We start from the raw sequence: 19,786 nt of genomic DNA on the forward strand, positions 1-19,786 counted from the left end.
TGCTCAAATGTGTACAGTGTGTATTTATATCTTTGTATTATGACACTTCTTACCTGTCCAGTGGGCTGCCAATAGTGTAACTAAGGAGGGGCTGTTCAAACTAATACCCATTGTTTAGGCATTCATCTCTCAATGAACTGGAGAGTGTTACCTGTCCAAGAGCTCCCCCCCTATAATGTTAGAAATGGCCCAAGAGAGGGGGGGGGGGGGATATGATAGGTGTACCTTATACTTTGGTGTTTAAAAATTCCCATAAATAAATGGTATCTTGATGTTGGCCAAGAATGTTTGTGTCTAATCTGCTTTCCATGTTTTTATGTGCAAAAAGACTAATTTTTTTTTGTTTTCCTCAACAGTTTCCTTCCACGCCACAGGAACACAGGAATGGCAGACTGTGGCCTCCCACTTTGCCCAGCGGTGGGACTTTCCTAACTGCGGAGGGGCAATTGATGGGAAACACGTCCACATCATCCCACCACCCAACTCAGGGTCGTACTATTACAACTATAAGGGGTTCAATAGTATTGCGATGTTGGCGGTGGTGTCGGCTACTTATGAGTTCCTGTATGTGGACGTGGGGAAGAATGGCCAGATGTCCGATGGTGGAGTCATCGCCCAGACCGAGTTCTACAGGCATCTCCAGAATGGCAGCTTGGACTTGCCACCTCCAGAAGACAATGTGGAAGGACTCCCATTCGTCTTCATTGCGGATGAAGCCTTTGCACTGGGGGACCATCTTATGCGACCATTCCCGATGAGGACCCTCACCCCGGACCAGAGGGTTTTTAATTACCGGCTGGCCAGAGCCAGAAGAGTGGTGGAGAACACGTTTGGAATCATGGCAAGCCGGTTCCGCCTATTTCTTACACCCATACATATGGCGGAGTATAAACTGAATCATATTATCCTGGCGTGCTGTGTTCTACACAACTTTTTACTGCAACATTCTGCCAACTATGCAGGCTCAGTTGGGCCTGAGGCCGGAATTCAAAATGAACCAACCCTGACGGCGCTTGAAAGTGGCCGTCCTGGCTTGCCCTCCCTGAGTGCCCGTGATGTCCGGCTAAGATACCTTGAATTCTTTGCAGGTAGGGGGGCTATCAATATGCCAGACAATGCGTGAAACCTTTATCAAATAAAAAAAACATTAAGCAAATCTTTGGTGACATTTCCTGCTTGTGTTTGTTTTAGCTGACCCTGATAGAAATGTGGTGAGTCCTGAAAATGGCGTGATTGTGTAACCTTATACAAAGCACTGTTGGGTGTTATTTACTAAAGGCAAAGACACTTTGCACTACAAGTGCACTTGAAACTGCACTGAAACTGCACTTGTAGTGCAAAGTGGATATGCCCATAGGAAATAACATCCATTGTCACAGAAAACACCAATTAGAGCACCACAAAAGTGTTGTAGCGTTGAGACAATAATCCACACATTCTTGATTAACAATCTTTTTAATACCTACACAATCACATGTGCATTTAGAAAAGGTTGTATAACAATTTTTGGGGTGGCATTAGAAAAAGTAGAAATGTCCATTTAAGGTAAAACAGGCATGTTTAAAAACACACAAGAAAGACACAAATCTTTTGAACTTACGAAGTTCACATTTGGTAGAACTTGAAGGCAATATCAGACATGAGTATTTAGGAACTGTGTTTGATATTGCGTTCAGATGGGGTGAAGTCACCCCCGGAAAAGCCAAATTTTGAAGATGCACACAAATACCTGAATGTCAACATGTGCTACCTGCCATCACGGGGGATCAAGGGATGTGTTTTGGGGGAGCAACCCCTTCCTCTCAGCTACTTTATTATTGAGGAAGGGGTTGCACCCCCAAAACGTGTCCATTGATCTCCTGTGATGGCAGATAGCACATGTTGACACACTGTGTGCCTCTTCAAAATTTGGCTTTTCTACAATTCGACAAAAAATTTAAAAATTGTAGCACACCATAAAAGGAAGGGATTTGGAGGGGTTTTAAACTCTCCCCAAAACATCAATGATGTTCTTAATTTTTTGAAGAACATCATTGATGTTTTTCTTGATATTTTCCAATACAACATTACACCCCATGATCTCCCCAATCAGGATCTGGGCACTTTCTGAGGTGAAATGCCCTGGATCCACAACATCACGATCACCTAAAAAGATAGAAACCAAAAAAAAAACTTGTATTATAAATATGCCGGCATCCATCTCTTACCTGAGCCTGTGGTTGCAGACACTCACCTGTTGTGGTGACTAGTTCCACCACGTCTTCCTCCTCCTGCTCTTCTTGTCTTTGGGGGATTTCCCCTTCTTCCAGAGGTGGGGGGTCTCTGGTCTCCTCGGATGAGGGGTGTCCTCCGAGTCTTTTCTCCCCTATGTAAAAAAAAAAAAAATGGTATACTTAGCACACAGATATTTGATGGCAGAACTATAAATATGAAACATTGCTTGGAAGTGGGGTACAATTGTCTGTTTGGGCAGAGTTCCAAGATGTAGAATTTTGAGTGTCCTTTGTCAAGCTTCAATACTTTTCCTGTTTTGTACAAGCTTCACAGATGGAGACACCCCTATAGTATACACTGGAGCACCTGTGTGGGCCCCCTAATAAAAAGGGTTTTCTTGTGTCCCACACTAGTGCTCCAGTGTCCAGATGTGAAAACTGCTGCTGAGTGTCCTCTCCTTACACAGAATCGAGTTTGCATTTCATTTTAGTAACAAACCCATCTATACAACCAAAGTATTTTCATAAAAGTAGGCCCTAAAAAATGTGGGCAAATGCATATGGCCAAAACAATGGAGTTTTATAGGCCGAAAGAAAAATGTTTGATACGAACGAATAATGTGCCAAATGAACATGAAAGTTGCCATTTTAAACTGTACAACAGTTAAGAAAAGCACATGGAGCAGCACAAACGTAATAAACACAAAAAGAATAGGAACACAGGACAACTAACTTTTTTGCAGCACTCTCCGGATCTTTCTGCACTGCTCGTGTTCTCTTAATTTGAGGTCCGACCACCGCTTCCTGAGCTGATCTTTCGATCGTCGTACCCCGAAATTCCGGTGCAGACTTTTGACCACTTTCGCCATTATCTTGGCCTTTCGGACATTGGGGTTGGGGTAAGGTCCATATTTTCCATCATAGTCGGCCCCCTCTTCAGGATGTCGACCATCTCCAACATCTCCCCAAAGGACATATTTGATGCCTTAAATCTTCTCCTTCTGGATCCAGACGTTTCTGGCTCCGGGCTTTCCACCCCCTAGTCCTCGTTGCTATAATTAGCACGCACCTGCTGTGTCTCCGCCATGTGCTCTTCCTCCACTGCGTCGAATGAAAAGGGGCAGGGAATAGACTAGAAAGAACATCAGGGGCGGGCGGAGTTACACGCATGCCTAGTGTGTATAAAGCGTAACACGCGTGCGTAGTACGTACGATCTGTGAGCGGAGGAAGGAGTATCGGAGGCGCCGATCGTGATAACGAAGGTAAGAGCTAAACTTGGGCCTATACTGCTTCTAGATTGAGGCCTATTTTGTAACAAGATTAGGAGAGTTTGGCCTGACATTAGGGTTTGTCTTGTGTTGTGTTTTGCAGTGAAAATGGATATCTTGAAGGATCAGGACTTTATGCCAATCTTCATAGATATGTTCAGGGAGCTGCCTTGTCTGTGGCAGATAAACCACCCTGAATATAAGAACCAAACAATGAGGAGGGCAGAAAAAAGAGGGGGTAAAACTGCGCTATGGTGAAATACACAAACAATAACAGTACAGCTGCGATTCATCTATGTAACACAAACACAGTGAAATATTGGAAAAAAAGGGGGGGTGAGAATCGCGCTAAAAAAAGATTAGCGATCATACATCATCGCCAAACCAAATGAATAAGTGAAGGGATCCCCATCAGTGCAATAAACAAAAAATTCAAAAACACATTAACACATTGATGATCACTCAAAAATGATAAATTAATAAACCAAAAAAATCATATAAGAGTCCATATATTGCAATATGAATCACCCAAGTGATGTAAATATATATAAAGCTCAAAAAAGTTCAAAGACATGGATTCTTGCTTGTGAGAAGAAAAAACAGTGCTTGTTCCACCACCATAAAAAGAGACTGGCCGCTTACCAGAAACTCGTGATCCCCCGTTACAGAGGATCAGAGAAAGCTGTTTTCAGTATTGAATCGAACCACGACCAATGGACCAGAAGTTTTACACCGGAATAAAGCATCAGAGACCTGGGTATCTTACTGGGAATGTTCACACTGACAGGTGCTCAGAGGTAGGCAGCACTGGATCAATTGCTGGAATTTGTGAAGACGGTGATCCCCACGGCAGACATCACCTATTTAAAGATCCTAATTGGTGGCCTGAGGAGCACTTATCTAAGGGAGCACAAGAAGGTCCCGGATTCCCAGAGATCCGGAGCTGCAGATGACATTTATGTCCCCAGGCTGTGGTACTATGACAGGCTGCATTTTCTGGAAGGCCAGACTGAACCCAGGTCATCACTCTCCAGTCTTCCTTCCACGTTTCCTTCCCCCTCAGCTGAGGCTTCTGACGCCCAACCTGGGCCTTCCAGGCAGCAACATGTGGAGGAGCCCAGCTTGAGCCAGGTATAGCATTCTTCTAAATATTTCTGCTTGTCCAATCAATGATGTTAACTAGATGTTAGTTTGGAGTACTAATTTATGATTGTGATTGATGATGCAAAAACTAAAACCATGTCCCTTTTTCATACACAGGGAAGTTTCAGCCAGGAGGTGGCCAAGCCAAGCAGGCTGCCTGATACACAGGTCCCTCCCATCCACCTTCAAAGACAAAGTGGCAGGAAGAGGAGTCACCTGGAGGAGGCTGCCATAGGCCTCTTTTGGAAGGCTACAGAGGCCCTGAGAACCCCCCACACTGTGGAGGAGGACTTTGCTTGCATAACTGCCTGCAAAATGCTGCAGATGGAGGAGGGCCAATGACTCCTGTGTGAGTCCTTAATTTTGGAAGCTCTCAATAAGGGGTTGAGGGGCCAAATCACATGTGCTACCCACATTTGTGACCGCACACATAGTCCTCCTGCTCCTCCATGTCCTACTACTCCTCCTCCTCCTCCTCCAGGTCCTACTACTCCTTCTCCTCCTCCTCCTCCAGGTCCTACTCCTCCTCCTGCCACATCTTCAGCACCAGAGCCACAGCTAGGAAGGAAGCGTGGAAAGAAGACCAGAAAGTGATGACCCAGGGTCCAGTCTGGTCTGGCAAAAGATGCAGCCTCTTGTAGTACCACAGCCTGGGGACACAGATGTCATTTGCTGCTTTCATGATCTCTGGGACTTCTGGACCAGACTGCACTCCCTTAGATATGGACTCTTCAGGCCACCAATTTTGATGTTAAATAATTGATGTCTGCCCTGGGGGTCCAAGGCTTCGCCAATTTCTGCTGTTTCTCCAGCGTTGCCTCCCTCTTTGTTTGGTTCTGAGCCCTTAATAAAGGATTTTTTGTTTCAGTTATACTTGCCTATGTGTGTTTTCCTTAAAAAAGGACAGTTGGTTTGTGAGGATCCAGGTACATTTCAAAAATACTATGTGAAATTAACAAGGGACACCAACACTAAGCAAACTTCTTGAGATTAAATAATATAAGATATCAATGGTGTTGTGGTAACTTGACACACAAAACACACACAAAAATATTAGGGAGTAAAACTAACCAAAAAATAAAACAAAGATTAGCCTTGAAAAAAATACAAACCCAAAAAAAAACAAAAAAAAACAGCCTTTAAAAAAAAAAAAAAAAAGAAAACAACCTAAAAATAATTTTGTCAGATGTGACAAATCAAAATATATTGAGGGAATCCCGATAAATAATAAAGAAAGAAGTTTGAGAGAAGTCTGTGTGAATATGAGCAGCAAAACTACTTCATTCTTCTCACATTATAAAGAAGACGAGAGTGCGCTGTATTAAACCATTTTTTACATTGCAGTGCTGTATCCATTGCGAACGCTAATTTTACCAGACCCAGCTGTTCCGTCTCGGAATTTCTTCTGAGCATGCGTGGCACTTTGTGCGTCGGAACTGGCCACACACGGTCGGAATTGATGCGATCGGATTTTGTTGTCGGAAAATTTTATAGCCTGCTCTCAAACTTTGTGTGTCGGAAAATCCGATGGAAAATGTCCGATGGAGCCCACACACGGTCGGAATGTTCGACAACACGCTCCGATCGGACATTTTCCATTGGAAAATCTGACCCTGTGTACGGGGCATTAATATTATACTGTAATGTTACTTTGTTTTATTGTTAACCATCATTTGCTTAGCAGGTATGCCGTTCAGTTGCAGCGCGGATTTATTTATCTTGACAGCAACAGCGTTTGCTCTCACAATACATAAAGCCATGACTCCAGCGCTGTAGGAGGTGATTTCACCACCACAGTTAAAAAAAAGAGCATATATGCCAAAGCATGGGGGCAGCAGGGGCGGAGGAGCGATTTGCTACTACCTTTTGGGGCAGATGCCCCCATGCTTTGGCATATATAAACGGTGCATGTATGCCCATTATTAAAAGTGGGTAGATGAAGGGAGGTATTCTAATGGTGGGCATACCCACCGATCAATCTCTTTTTTTCGTTCAGCCCACAGGCTGCATGAAAAAAAAGTTTACAATATATGCCCAACAAGGACCAGCAACGTACTGGTATGTTGCTGGACTTTGAGTGGTTATACCAGAATGATGCCTGCAGGTTTAGGTATCATCTTGGTATCATTCATTCTTTTCAGCCAGCAGGTGGCTAATTAGCCTCTAGACTGCTTTTACAAGCAGTGGGAGGGAATGCCCCCACCGTCTTCCATGTTTTTCTCTGGCTCTCCTGTCACAACAGGGAACCTGAGAATGCAGCCGGTGATTCAGCCAGCTGACCATAGAGCTGATCAGAGACCAGAATGGCTCCAAACATCTCTATGGCTTAAGAAACCGGAAGCTACAAGCATTTCATGACTTAGATTTCGCCGGATGTAAACAGCGCCATTGGGAAATTGGGAAAGCATTTTATCACACCGATCTTGGTGTGGTCAGATGCTTTGAGGGCAGAGGAGATATCTAGGGTCTAATAGACCTCATTTTTTTCAAAAAAGAATACCTGTCACTACCTATTGCTATCATAGGGGATATTTACATTCCTTGAGATAACAATAAAAATGATTTAAAAAAAAAAATGAAAGGAACAGTTTAAAAATAAGAAATAAAAGCAAAAAAAAAAAAAAAAAGCACCCCTGTCCCCCCCTACTCTCGCGCAAAGGCGAACGCAAGCGTCGGTCTGCCGTCAAATGTAAACAGCAATTGCACCATGCATGTGAGGTATCACCGTGAAGGTCAGATTGAGGGCAGTAATTTTAGCAGTAGACCTCCTCTGTAAATCTAAAGTGGTAACCTGTAAAGGCTTTTAAAAATGTATTTAGTTTGTCGCCACTGCACGTTTGTGCGCAATTTTAAAGCATGTCATGTTTGGTATCCATGTTCTCGGCCTAAGATCATCTTTTATATTTCATCAAACATTTGGGCAATATAGTGTGTTTTAGTGCATTAAAATTTAAAAAAGTGTGTTTTTTCCCAAAAAAATGCGTTTGAAAAATCGCTGCGCAAATACTGTGTGAAAAAAAAAATGAAACACCCACCATTTTAATCTGTAGGGCATTTGTGTTAAAAAAATATATAATGTTTGGGGGTTCAAAGTAATTTTCTTGCAAAAAAAAATAATTCTTTCATGGAAACAAAAAGTGTCAGAAAGGGCTTTGTCTTCAAGTGGTTAGAAGAGTGGGTGATGTGTGACATAAGCTTCTAAATGTTGTGCATAAAATGCCAGGACAGTTCAAAACCCCCCCAAATGACCCCATTTTGGAAAGTAGACACCTCAAGCTATTTGCTGAGAGGCACGTCGAGTCCATGGAATATTTTATATTGTGACACAAGTTGCAGGAAAAAGACAATTTTTTTTTTTTTTGCACAAAGTTGTCACTAAATGATATATTGCTCAAACATGCCATGCGAATATGTGAAATTACACCCCAAAATACATTCTGTTGCTTCTCCTGAGTATGGGGATACCACATGTGTGAGACTTTTTGGGAGCCTAGCCAAGTACGGGGCCCGAAAACCAAGCACCGCCTTCAGGCTTTCTAAGGGCGTAAATTTTTGATTTCACTCTTCACTGCCTATCACAGTTTCGGAGGCCATGGAATGCCCAGGTGGCACAAACCCCCCCAAATGACCCCATTTTGGAAAGTAGACACCCCAAGCTATTTGCTGAGAGGTATAGTGAGTATTTTGCAGACCTCACTTTTTGTCACAAAGTTTTGAAAATTAAAAAAAGAAAAAAAAATTTTTTTTCTTGTCTTTCTTCATTTTCAAAAACAAATGAGAGCTGCAAAATACTCACCATGCCTTTCAGCAAATAGCTTGGGGTGTCTACTTTCCAAAATTGGGTCATTTGGGTGGGGGGGGTTGCCATCTTGGCATTTTATGGCCTTCGAAACTGTGATAGGTAGTGAGGAGTGAGCCAAAAATTTACGCCCTTATAAATCCTGAAGGCGGTGATTGCTTTTCGGGGCCCCGTATGCAGCTAGGCTCCCAAAAAGTCCAACACATGTGGTATCTCTGTACTCAGGGGAAGCAGCAGAATGTATTTTGGGGTGTAATTCCACATATGCCCATGGCATGTTTGAGCAATATATCATTTAGTGACAACTTTGTGCAAAAAAAAAAAAAAATTTGTAATTTTCCTGCAACTTGTGGCAAAATATAAAATATTCCATGGACTCAACATGCCTCTCAGCAAATAGCTTGGGGTGTCTACTTTCCAAAATGGGGTCATTTGGGGGATTTTGGTCCATCTTGGCATTTTATGGCCTTCAAAACTGTGATAGGTAGTGAGGAGTGTGAGAGGTGATCAAATACCATCAAAAGAAAGCTTTATTTGTGGGAAAAAAAGAACGCAAATGTCGTTTGGGTACAGCATTGCATGACCGCGCAATTAGCAGTTAAAGCGACGCAGTGCCAAATTGTAAAAAGTGCTCTGGTCAGGAAGGGGGTAAATCCTTCCGGGGCTGAAGTGGTTAATGTGAGACCTCTGTAAAAAGGGTAGTTGGGGGAAGAGACATGTATATGGCAGGCACATTCTTCTAAGGCTTTGTTTACACTATGGCGTTCCGGATCACTGGCCAAATGGCCACAATTCTGCATGCGATTCCGAATTGCCGCAAACCATGGGACACCCTTGCACCCCCAGTTTTTTTCAATGGCACTCAAATCGCAGCGTGATCTTGCCGCAATTGTTGCCTGACAAATCATGGTAAAATCGCACAAACAAAATTGTGAGACGCCTGTCCCCCAAAGAAGTTCTTTTGAGCGACAGGCATGCCGTCATTCTGTTTGCGTGATTTTACTGCGATTCGTGAGGCAACAATCCCGGCAAGATTGCTCCGCGATTTGAGCGCCACTGAAAAAAACTGGGACTGCAAGGGCATCCCACAATTTGCAGCTATTTCCGAAATGTGGGCAGAATCACGGTGATTTTGCCTGCGATGTGGAACCCCATAGGGTGACACAGTGACACACAGGACACAGGAGATGACAGATCACTGTACCGGCCTGCTTCCAGTATCATGTGATCGCTGTGACCAATCACAGGAAATCACATGACAATTGTACACAATAAATAGCTTTGATTCATGCCTTTCATTGTGCACTATTGTGTTGGTCACTGTGATTGGTCAAAGTGATCATATGGTACAGACAGAGCCAATCACAGCTCTGTACCACGTGATTAACTGTGGCCAATCACAGCTAATCACAACAATACACACTGAATCTATTTCATTCAGTAAAATGGTTGTTTATAACAGTGATATTCCCTGTTATAAGCAATCATGGTGTGTAAAAAAAAAAAAAAAAAAAAAAACTTGATCACCTCCCTAGAGTAGTATAGTGTTACTATGGTAACACTGTATTGCTATGGTCACAGTATGTTAAAAAAATGTAATAAAAAAATAAAAAAAAAATTTAAAAATCAAAAAAATATATTATTATTATTTTTATTTGTTTTACATGCTGTCACCAGTCAGTGTCCCTGATCATCGCCACATCAGTTATATGATGCTGTACTGAACTGGTGACAGTATGTAAAAAATAAAAATCTGAGAAAAACAATATTTTTTAATGTCTTCATTTTCCAAACAATTGTGACAAAAAAATTGCAACTTAACCACTTCAGCCCCGGAAGGATTTACCCCCTTCCTGACCAGAGCATTTTTTGCGATTGGGCACTGCGTCGCTTTAGCTGACAATTCAATTGCGCGGTCGTGCGACTAGGGTTGCCACATCATCCCTTTAATTCAGGACACATATTAACCGCTTCAGCCCTGGACCATTTGGCTGGCCAAAGACCAGAGCACTTTTTGCGATTCGGCACTGCGTTGCTTTAACTGATAATTGCACGGTCGTGCAACGTGGCTCCCAAACAAAATTGACGTCCTTTTTTTCCCACAAATAGAGCTTTCTTTTGGTGGTATTTGATCACCTCTGCGGTTTTTATTTTTTGCGCGATAAACAAAAAAAGAGCAACAATTTTGAAAAAAAACGCACTATTTTTTACATTTTGCTATAATAAATATCCCCAAAAAATATATAAAAAAACATTTTTTTTCCTCAATTTAGGCCGATACGTATTCTTCTACATATTTTTGGTAAAAAAATAAAATCGCAATAAGCGTATATTGATCGGTTTGCACAAAAGTTATAGCGTCTACAAAAGAGGGGATAGTTTATGGCATTTTTATTAATATTTTTTTTTTTACTAGTAATGGTGGCGATCAGCGATTTTTATCGTGACTGCGACATTATGGCGGACACATCGGACAATTTTGACACATTTTTGGGACCATTGGCATTAATACAGCGATCAGTGCGATTAAAAATGCATTGATTACTGTAAAAATGTCACTGGCAGTGAAGGGGTTAACACTAGGGGGCAGTGAAGGGGTTAATGTGTGTTCTAGTTTGTGTTCTAACTGAAGGGGGATGGGGACTGTGCAAGGAAACTAACAGATCGCTGTTCATACTCTGTATGAACAGACGATCTGTCAGTTCCCTGCTCAGAGAACCGGAAACTGTGTGTTTACCGACCATTATCTGTATGCCCCAAGCGATCGCGGGAGCCCGGCGGTGATCGAGAGCGCTGGGCACTCGTATTGGCTCGGGGAGCGAGCGGGGGCACATAACGTTGTTTCACCCAGCCGTGCCATTCTGCTGCAGTGCAACTGTGGTCGCTGATCGGCATGTGGTTAATTATACAGGTTCTCTGGCTGATTAAGGTGGTAATTAAACTCACTTTTGTGCCTTATCTGCATTAAATCAGCCTCAGAACCTCTGTAATTCATATGTGTCCTGGATTAAGGGAATGATGTGGCAACCCTACGTGCGACGTTGTACCCAAACAAAATTGATGGCCTTTTTTCCTACAAATAGAGCTTTCTTTTGGTGGTATTTGATCATCTCTGCGGTTTTTATTTTTTGCGCTATAAACAAAAAAAAAGAGCGACAATTTTGAAAAAAAAAGCAATATCTTTTACTTTTTGCTATAATAAATATCCCCCAAAAAATATATAAAAAACCAAATTTCTTCCACAGTTTAGGCCTATGTATTCTTCTACATATTTTTGGTAAAAAAAAAAAAAAAAAAATCGCAATAAGTGTATATTGATTGGTTTGCGCAAAAGTTATAGTGTCTACAAAATAGGGGATAGATTTATGGCATTTTTATTATTAATTTTTTTTTACTATTAATGGCTGCGATCTGCGATTTTTATCGGAACTGCGACATTATGGCGGACACATCGGACACTTTTGACACTATTTTGGGACCATTGTCATTTATACAGCGATCAGAGCTACAAATAGCCACTGATTACTGTATAAATGACACTGGCAGGGAAGGGGTTAAACACTAGGTGGCGATCAAGGGGTTAAGTCTGTCCTAGGAAGTGATTCTAACTGTAGGAGGGATGGGCTCACTACATCATGACAGATATCACTGCTCCCAATGACAGGGAGCGCATTCACTGGCCTAAAGAGAAATGGCGCAACATTTTGTGGACTGATAAAAGCAAGATTGTTCTTTTTGGGTCCAGGGTCCACAGACAGTTTTTCAGACGACCCCCAAACACTGAATTTAAGCCACAGTGCACTGTGCACACAGCAAAGCATGGTGGCGCAAGCATCATGATATGGGGATGTTTCTCATACTATGGTGTTGGGCCTATTTATCGCATACCAGCATAGTTGCCAACATTGTAAAAAAAAAATGTGGGACACTTTTGTGGCTGTAGGCGGAGCTGTCCAATAATTAGGGGGCGGGGCATTCGTCAGTAGGCGTGGCCTAGCAAGAATAGACAAGTGCGGCGAAAAATGGGCGTGGTTTACACGAAATAGTGGGCGTGACTTAAATGGGCGTGGCTCAAGAGGGTGTGGTTAGAGTCTGAGATGAAGGAGAGAGGGAGAGAGGGGGAGAGGGGGAGAGGGATTAGAGGGGGAGAGGGGGGGAGGGAAATGACGGGACAGCAGCCCCAGATCCTACACAATAAAAATATGTGTATTCTAGAAAGTTTAACAATCAGCAGATAAAGATACTCCAAACACCTGGTGTTAGCACTTCAATCATCCCGGCACCATGGTTGTTATGGTGTCAGGATGATTGAAGTGCATTATTTTTTATTATTACATTGTAATATAAAATGAAATCATTCAACTTACCATAATGCAGAATCAGTGGTATCCCTGAGCGTGTCACTAGCCACGTCGCCTGCCACCAGCCATCTGTCCTTGCTTCAGATGTCCGAGCAGAGTCTGTCCTTGCATCAGGTGTCCCAGCAGAGTCCGTCCTTGCATCAGGTGTCCCAGCAGAGTCCGTCCTTGCATCAGGTGCCCCCAGCGGAGCCCCCCCTTACATCAGATGTCCCCAGCGGAGCCCCCCCTCACACCAGGAGTCCCCGGCGGAGCCCCCCCTCACACCAGGAGTCCCCGGCGGAGCCCCCCCTCACACCAGGAGTCCCCGGCGGAGCCCCCCCTCACACCAGGAGTCCCCGGCGGAGCTCCCCCTCACATCAGGTGTCCCCGGCGGAGCTCCCCCTTACACCAGGAGTCCCCGGCGGAGCCCCCTCTCACATCAGGAGTCCCCGGCGGAGCCCCCTCTCACATCAGGAGTCCCCGGCGGAGCCCCCCCTCCCATCAGGAGTCCCCGGCGGGGCCCCCCCTCACATCAGGAGTCCCCGGCGGAGCCCCCCCTCACATCAGGAGTCCCCGGCGGAGCCCCCCTCACATCAGGAGTCCCCGGCGGAGCCCCCCCTCACATCAGGAGTCCCCGGCGGAGCCCCCCCTCACATTAGGAGTCCCCGGCGGAGCTCCCCCTCACATTAGGTGTCCCCAGTGGAGCCCCCCTCACATCAGGTGTCCCCAGTGCCCCCCTTCACATCAGGTGTCCCCAGTGCCCCCCCCCTCACATCAGGTGTCCCCAGTGCCCCCCCTCACATCAGGTGTCCCCAGTGCCCCCCCACATCAGGTGTCCCCAGTGCCCCCCCCTCATCAGGTGTCCCCAGTGCCCCCCCCACTCACATCAGGTGTCCCCAGTGCCCCCCCTCATCAGGTGTCCCCAGTGCCCCCCCCACTGACATCAGGTGTCCCCAGTGCCCCCCCCTCACATCAGGTGTCCCACAGCGGTGCGCGCGCCCCCCCCTACCTCAGAGGTGTCCTAGAAGTGTGTCCGCAGCATGGCTAGAACCCCCGCCCCTTTCCATATCAGACTGGCAGCGGGACGGGGGGTAGGCGGGCCGAGGCGGAGCGGGGCGAGGCGGAGCGGGGGCGGGCCGAGGCGGGGCGGGGGCGGCGACGCAGAAACTCCGTCTAGCCCCCCCAGCTGTCTTCCTGAACTTCAATAAAATGGCGGCGGCGGTTTTGAAAATCGGGAACCGGATTTTTCGGGACATTTCCCGGGACACCACAAATTCGGGAATGGAGTCCAAGTCCTGGGAATGTCCCGGGAAATCCGGGACAGTTGGCAACTATGTACCAGGGATCATGGATTAGTTTGAATACATTAAAATACTTGAAGAGGTCATGTTGCCTTATGCCGAAGCGAAAATGCCCAGAAATGTTTCAACAAGACAATGACCCCAAACACTCCAGTAAGCCAGCAGCGTTTAGGTTCCAGACCAACAAGATTAAAGATATGGAGTGGCCATCCCAATCCCTGGATCTTAATCCAATAGAAAACATGTGGGGTGACATCACAAATGCTGTTTCTGAGGTAAAACCAAGAAATGCAGAGGAATTGTGGAATGTAGTGCAATTGTCCTGAGCTGGAATACCTGTTAACAGGTGCCAGAAGTTGGTCGACTCCATGCAACACAGATGTGAAGCAGTTCTCAGAAACAGTGTTTATACAACTAAATATTAATTCAGCGATTCACAGGAAAGCTAAATCTTCAAATATTTCAGTTTATACAGTAAATGTTTGAGTTTGTAAAGAAAAATGCAGACACTGCTATTTTTTGGAAAAGCCTAATATTCCTTTTTCTTTACTTTCTGTAAAGTAATAAAAATTTGAAACATTTTTCTTCATGTTTTGATTTGGAACAGACTGTGCAGCATTCCCAATGCATTTGTGTGTATTGAAATTAAAGGTATTGTAAGGATTTTGAGCTTTACTCACTTTTGTAAATGCACTGATATTATTTTTAGCACAACTGTATACAGTATACACCATAGATTGTGGATTCCATAACTTTCCTACAGACTTAAAAATATACACCGATATGAGTTATTTTCACCAAAGAAATGTAGCAGTATACATTTTGGCCTAAGGGCTCTGTCACACGGGGCGGATCAGTGATGATCCGCCCCGTGTACACCTGCTTGCTCAGCAGGGATCGCTCCGCCGATCCCCGCTGAGCAGGAAGATAACAGGTCCATCGCTGCACACTGTGCAGCGACGGACCTGTCAGAGCGCCGCTCTCCCCTATGGGGGATCGGATGATGACGGACTGTAGAGTCCGTCGTCACCCGATCTGAAAACGGATGGAAAAGTAGGGTTTTCCTCCGTTACACTTTTCGGATCGGAGCGGGTCAGATGTCAGCGGACATGTCACGCTGACATCCGACGCTCCATAGGGATACATGTATGTCTGTTTTTCATCCGAAAATGGAAGGATGAAAAACGGACATATGGACTCCCCATGTGAAAGAGCCCTAAATGTATGAAGAAAGATTATTTGCAAAATGTAATAACAGAAAAAAGAAAATTTAGTTTTTTCCAAAATTTTCAGTCTTTTTTCGTTCATTTAGCAAAAAAAAACCAGGAGGTGATTAAATACCACCAAAAGAAAGCTCTATTTGTTTGAAAAAAAAACTATCATATAGGTATAGTATTGCATGACCATACCATGACATATCACAATTGCCATTCAAAGTGTGACAGCACTGAAAGCTGAAAAATGGCCTGGGCAGGAAGAGGGTAAAAGTGTCTGAAGCGCATTGAAGTGTTCAAATTGGTTCTTCTGAGTATGAAGGTGATCAAAATTCTTTGCCATAGCCAAACCTGCCTACCACTAAGGAGCAACCTAAGGCAGATGGACACCTCCTCTCAACCCCCAGGCCTTTAGATACAGGCAATACTAATGTGGGTCAACAACTTGCTCTTGAGATGACAGTGAGCCCCCAATCAGGAGGACAGAGACTAAACAGTAGGGAGAACTACAGTCTTTGAGGCCAATTCAGAATGACTTTCGAGGTTCACCCTTTCAGGCAAAAGGTTAACTATGAACTGATTAGGAGAGGTACTACCTGTAATGTGAATCATAGATGGAACTTCCAAGGTTGGACCTGTGCATCCATCCCCAGGAACCCATAACTCGCATACTTCAAGAAAAAAAGCGGAAGCTTGGCATTGTGGGGGTGACACACACTGATCTAGCTGGGAATCTGATCACACCCCTCCTGGAGCAACCATTTGTTGTGGTCTATGAAATGGTGTAAAATGTAGTCTGCTCCAACACTAATGCCCTGTACACACGATAGGATTTTCCAATGGAAAATGTGTGATAGGACCTTGTTGTCGGAAATTCCGACCGTGTGTAGGCTCCATCACACATTTTCCATAGGAATTTCCGACACACAAAGTTTGAGAGCTTGCTATAAAATTTTCCGACAACAAAATCACATTTTCCATCGGATTTTCCGACACACAAAGTTTGAGAGCAGGATATAAAATTTTCCGACAACAAAATCCGTTGTCGGAAATTCCGATCGTGTGTACACAAATCCGACGGACAAAGTGCCACGCATGCTCAGAATAAATTAAGAAACGAAAGCTATTGGCTACTGCCCCGTTTATAGTCCCGATGTACATGTTTTACGTCACCACGTTCAGAACTATTGGATTTTCCGACAACTTTGTGTGACCGTGTGTATGCAAGACAAGTTCGAGCCAACATCCGTCGGAAAAAAATCCATGGATTTTGTTGTTGGAATGTCCAATCAATGTCCGACCGTGTGTATAATCTTCTTTGGATCTACTGTCAACTATAAAGTGCAGGAGCTTGCATGACCGGATATAGTTTGAATGGATCATTTAGGTTTGTCCTCATATTAGAAAGTTTTGTAAATCCAAAAGCGGTTGTACAGAGATTATACAATTAAATTGTATAGTGTATGGCCAGCATTAGATCCTTTAAAGCGGAGTTCAGCCGAAAAAAAAGAATTAAGAGTCAGCAGCTACAAATACTGCAGCTGCTGACTTTTAACATAAGGACACTTACCTGTCCTGGGCACCCGCAATGTCCTCACCCGAAGCCAACCCGTCTTTCGGCTCCCGGGTGCAGGCACCGGCATCTTACATAAAGGGAATCGGGAAGTAAAGCGAGTCATGCTGCACATCCTGACTGGTCCCTGCTGTCTTCTGGGACCTGTGTGTCTCCCAGAAGACAGCGGGGGGACGGAGGAGGGGCCAGATATGGCGTAGATTGCCGCAGATTCTGCGGCAATCTATCACTGGAAGTGGGAGCAACTGCCTGTATTAGACAGGTATCTGCTCCCCCCTGAAAGGTGCCAAATGTAACACTGGAGGGGGGGGAGGAACCAAATATGCGGATGTTCCATTTTTGGGTTGAACTCCGCTTTAATTTCCTCTGGGCACAGTGGAGAATGTGGGATACCTATTTGGGCTGGGTCCTGCTGTGCGTTTCCCTAATCTCTGAACAAACTTTTCTTGAACCTTTGGTCCCAAAGTCAGCAGGGATTGTGAGGATTCTCTGAGTTCCAGGATACAATGGAAACTACCTCAGACATGTCAAACGATCACCTTCGTTCTGCAGCCATTCTCAAGTCACATGTATGCTCGACCCTCCCTTGCCCACTGGCATTGGCAGTAAGAATGGTCTATTGTATAGAAACTAATACATTTCAGCGGCAGAGATTTTTTTTCACATAGCTAGGAACATCCAGAGGTTCTGATGCAGGGACGACCAGTTCTCCTCAGCTGAGGACCCCCTCTAGAAGGACCTCAGATACCATTGGGCCCACCTCACCATAGGTATACAGGATGAGAACGTCCCTAAAATATTTAGGCATAGAAATATTGAGAGGCAAACTCAGGAGAATGCTAACTGGACATGTTCCCTGGCTGCACTGACCTTGTCTTCTTGTAGTGAGACTGTGCCTTTGGTGATATCCAAGAGCACCCGTTGGTAGACTAACTTCTGGGATTGTTTCAATGGCTCTTCTCCAATTCAGCAGACAGATGAATTGTAGCAGGGCCACAATTGGTATCTGCCTGTGCTAGAATAGAATATTCCTACAGGGAAGCCAGGATCAAAATCGGTCCTTGTCCTTGAGATCTTTCAAGGGAAGGCAAGTAAACTGAAGGTGTACATCACACACTGCAAAGGGAAGGAATAATCAAGAGTTGGCCATAATAGGGATATTAAGGTAAGTTCCTCAGCTGGATCATAATGTTGATGGATTGCAGAGTCCATTTTGAATTTTGCCAGTCTAACTCTGTATGTGACTGTTCCATATCTTTAGTCTATCACAGGCCTCCACCCCAACTTTCATGACTTTGACATTAAAAAAGGGGGGTAAAACCCAGTATGTCTATTGTTCTTGAGGTTGGATGGGTGGAACTGCATGCTGTAGAAGGAATGTAAAAAAGATATTGCCCTTCGCTTTCTTCTGCAACCTTGAGGGTGATGTTGGGATAAATTAATGATGAGTGGGGGTCTTCTTTAACAGGCAGCAATGGCTTGATTTGATTATAGACACAACCCAGGAATTTGTACAGAATACCCCTTGCCTTATTAGGTGACTCCTGTGACTACTCCCACTGTATGGCCTCCTTTATGGCCACAATACAAGGGGTCCCCTAGTTACAAACATCTGACTTACAAATGACTCCTACTTACAAACGGAGGGAGACAACAGGAAGTGAGAGGAAATCTACCCCTAGGAAGGGAAATTCACTCCTGTAAGAGCTATTATGGGGAAAAGGTACCTCCACTGATGCTTTACCACCAAGGTTTGTTTCCACAACAACCCAAAATTTTCAAAATCCAATTGTCATTGGGACAGAAAGTGAGGTGAAATCTTCTGAACAGGGGCACACACAGCAAAACAAATGTTACAGGGGTGGTAACCCTTCCCTATGCTATCCAAAAAGCTTAAAAATAGTTTTTTTTGGCTGAAGCTACACTTAAAAAATGTAACTGTTCCGACTTACAAACAGATTCAACTTAAGAACAAACCTACAGTCCCTAACTTGTTTGTAACCTGAGGACCCCCTGTATAGTGGTCCAACACCTGGATCTGCATAGCAGGTATTACACATAGCTTTTCTGGGACTGGATCAAAGCCACAAATACAGCATTTTCAAGGACCAGGGATTGTGTAGCGCTTCAGTGAGAAGGAAGAACAATGCCTGCTCGATAATACTTTATGTGATTTTAAAGATGAGCAATCATGGCTCCTATAGTGCCAAGCACTATTCCTAGACTTTGTTTGAAGACTTGTGAGAAGGGATATGCAGTTAGAAGGTACTGCATTGATATTTTTTATGCTGCTCATCCACGTGCAGCTGATAAAAACAACACGCAGTATGACTGCAACAAAATAGAGCAGTAAAAGCTGCAAAACTGTGAAAAAAAAAATGGGGGGGGGGGGGGGGGGGGTTTGTGTCAGCACAAGTCTGATCAGCGGAGGACAGGCAGGCTGTTCTCCCAGTACAGCCGGAAAACTGACCACGTGAGGATGGATCTGCTCTTATGCCTAGCATGGTCCGTTTGAAGTGTAGGCACCTGCTGGTTACATTCTCTCTCCCATCCTGCTTCACAGCTGCTGGCTTTGACAGTCTGTCTGTGGAAACTCAAGTCCTGAGGGACAGGAGTTTTTCAGATTTGGTAATCCCCAGACTGCTAAAAGCGAGAAAACCTTCCTCCCGTAAAGTTTACAACTGCACATGGAAAACATACTTTGGTGTGAAGAGAAGAAGCATCATCCTAAGCAATATTCTGTGGCTTGGGTTTTATCCTTCCCTCAATCAGGATTGGGAAAGTTCTTGATCCTGAGAGGTCTAAAGGCTGGGTCCCTTCCAGATCGCCCAGCCTATCTTCTGTACAAAAGGCAGAAAAAATTAGTGTATTTTGCAGATGTGGAGGTGAGCCAAATCCACATATGCAAGATCGTCAGCTAATAAAACAAACCTA

Source organism: Aquarana catesbeiana, linkage group LG01 (assembly GCF_042186555.1).
Source record: "Aquarana catesbeiana isolate 2022-GZ linkage group LG01, ASM4218655v1, whole genome shotgun sequence".
Classification (NCBI taxonomy): domain Eukaryota; kingdom Metazoa; phylum Chordata; class Amphibia; order Anura; family Ranidae; genus Aquarana; species Aquarana catesbeiana.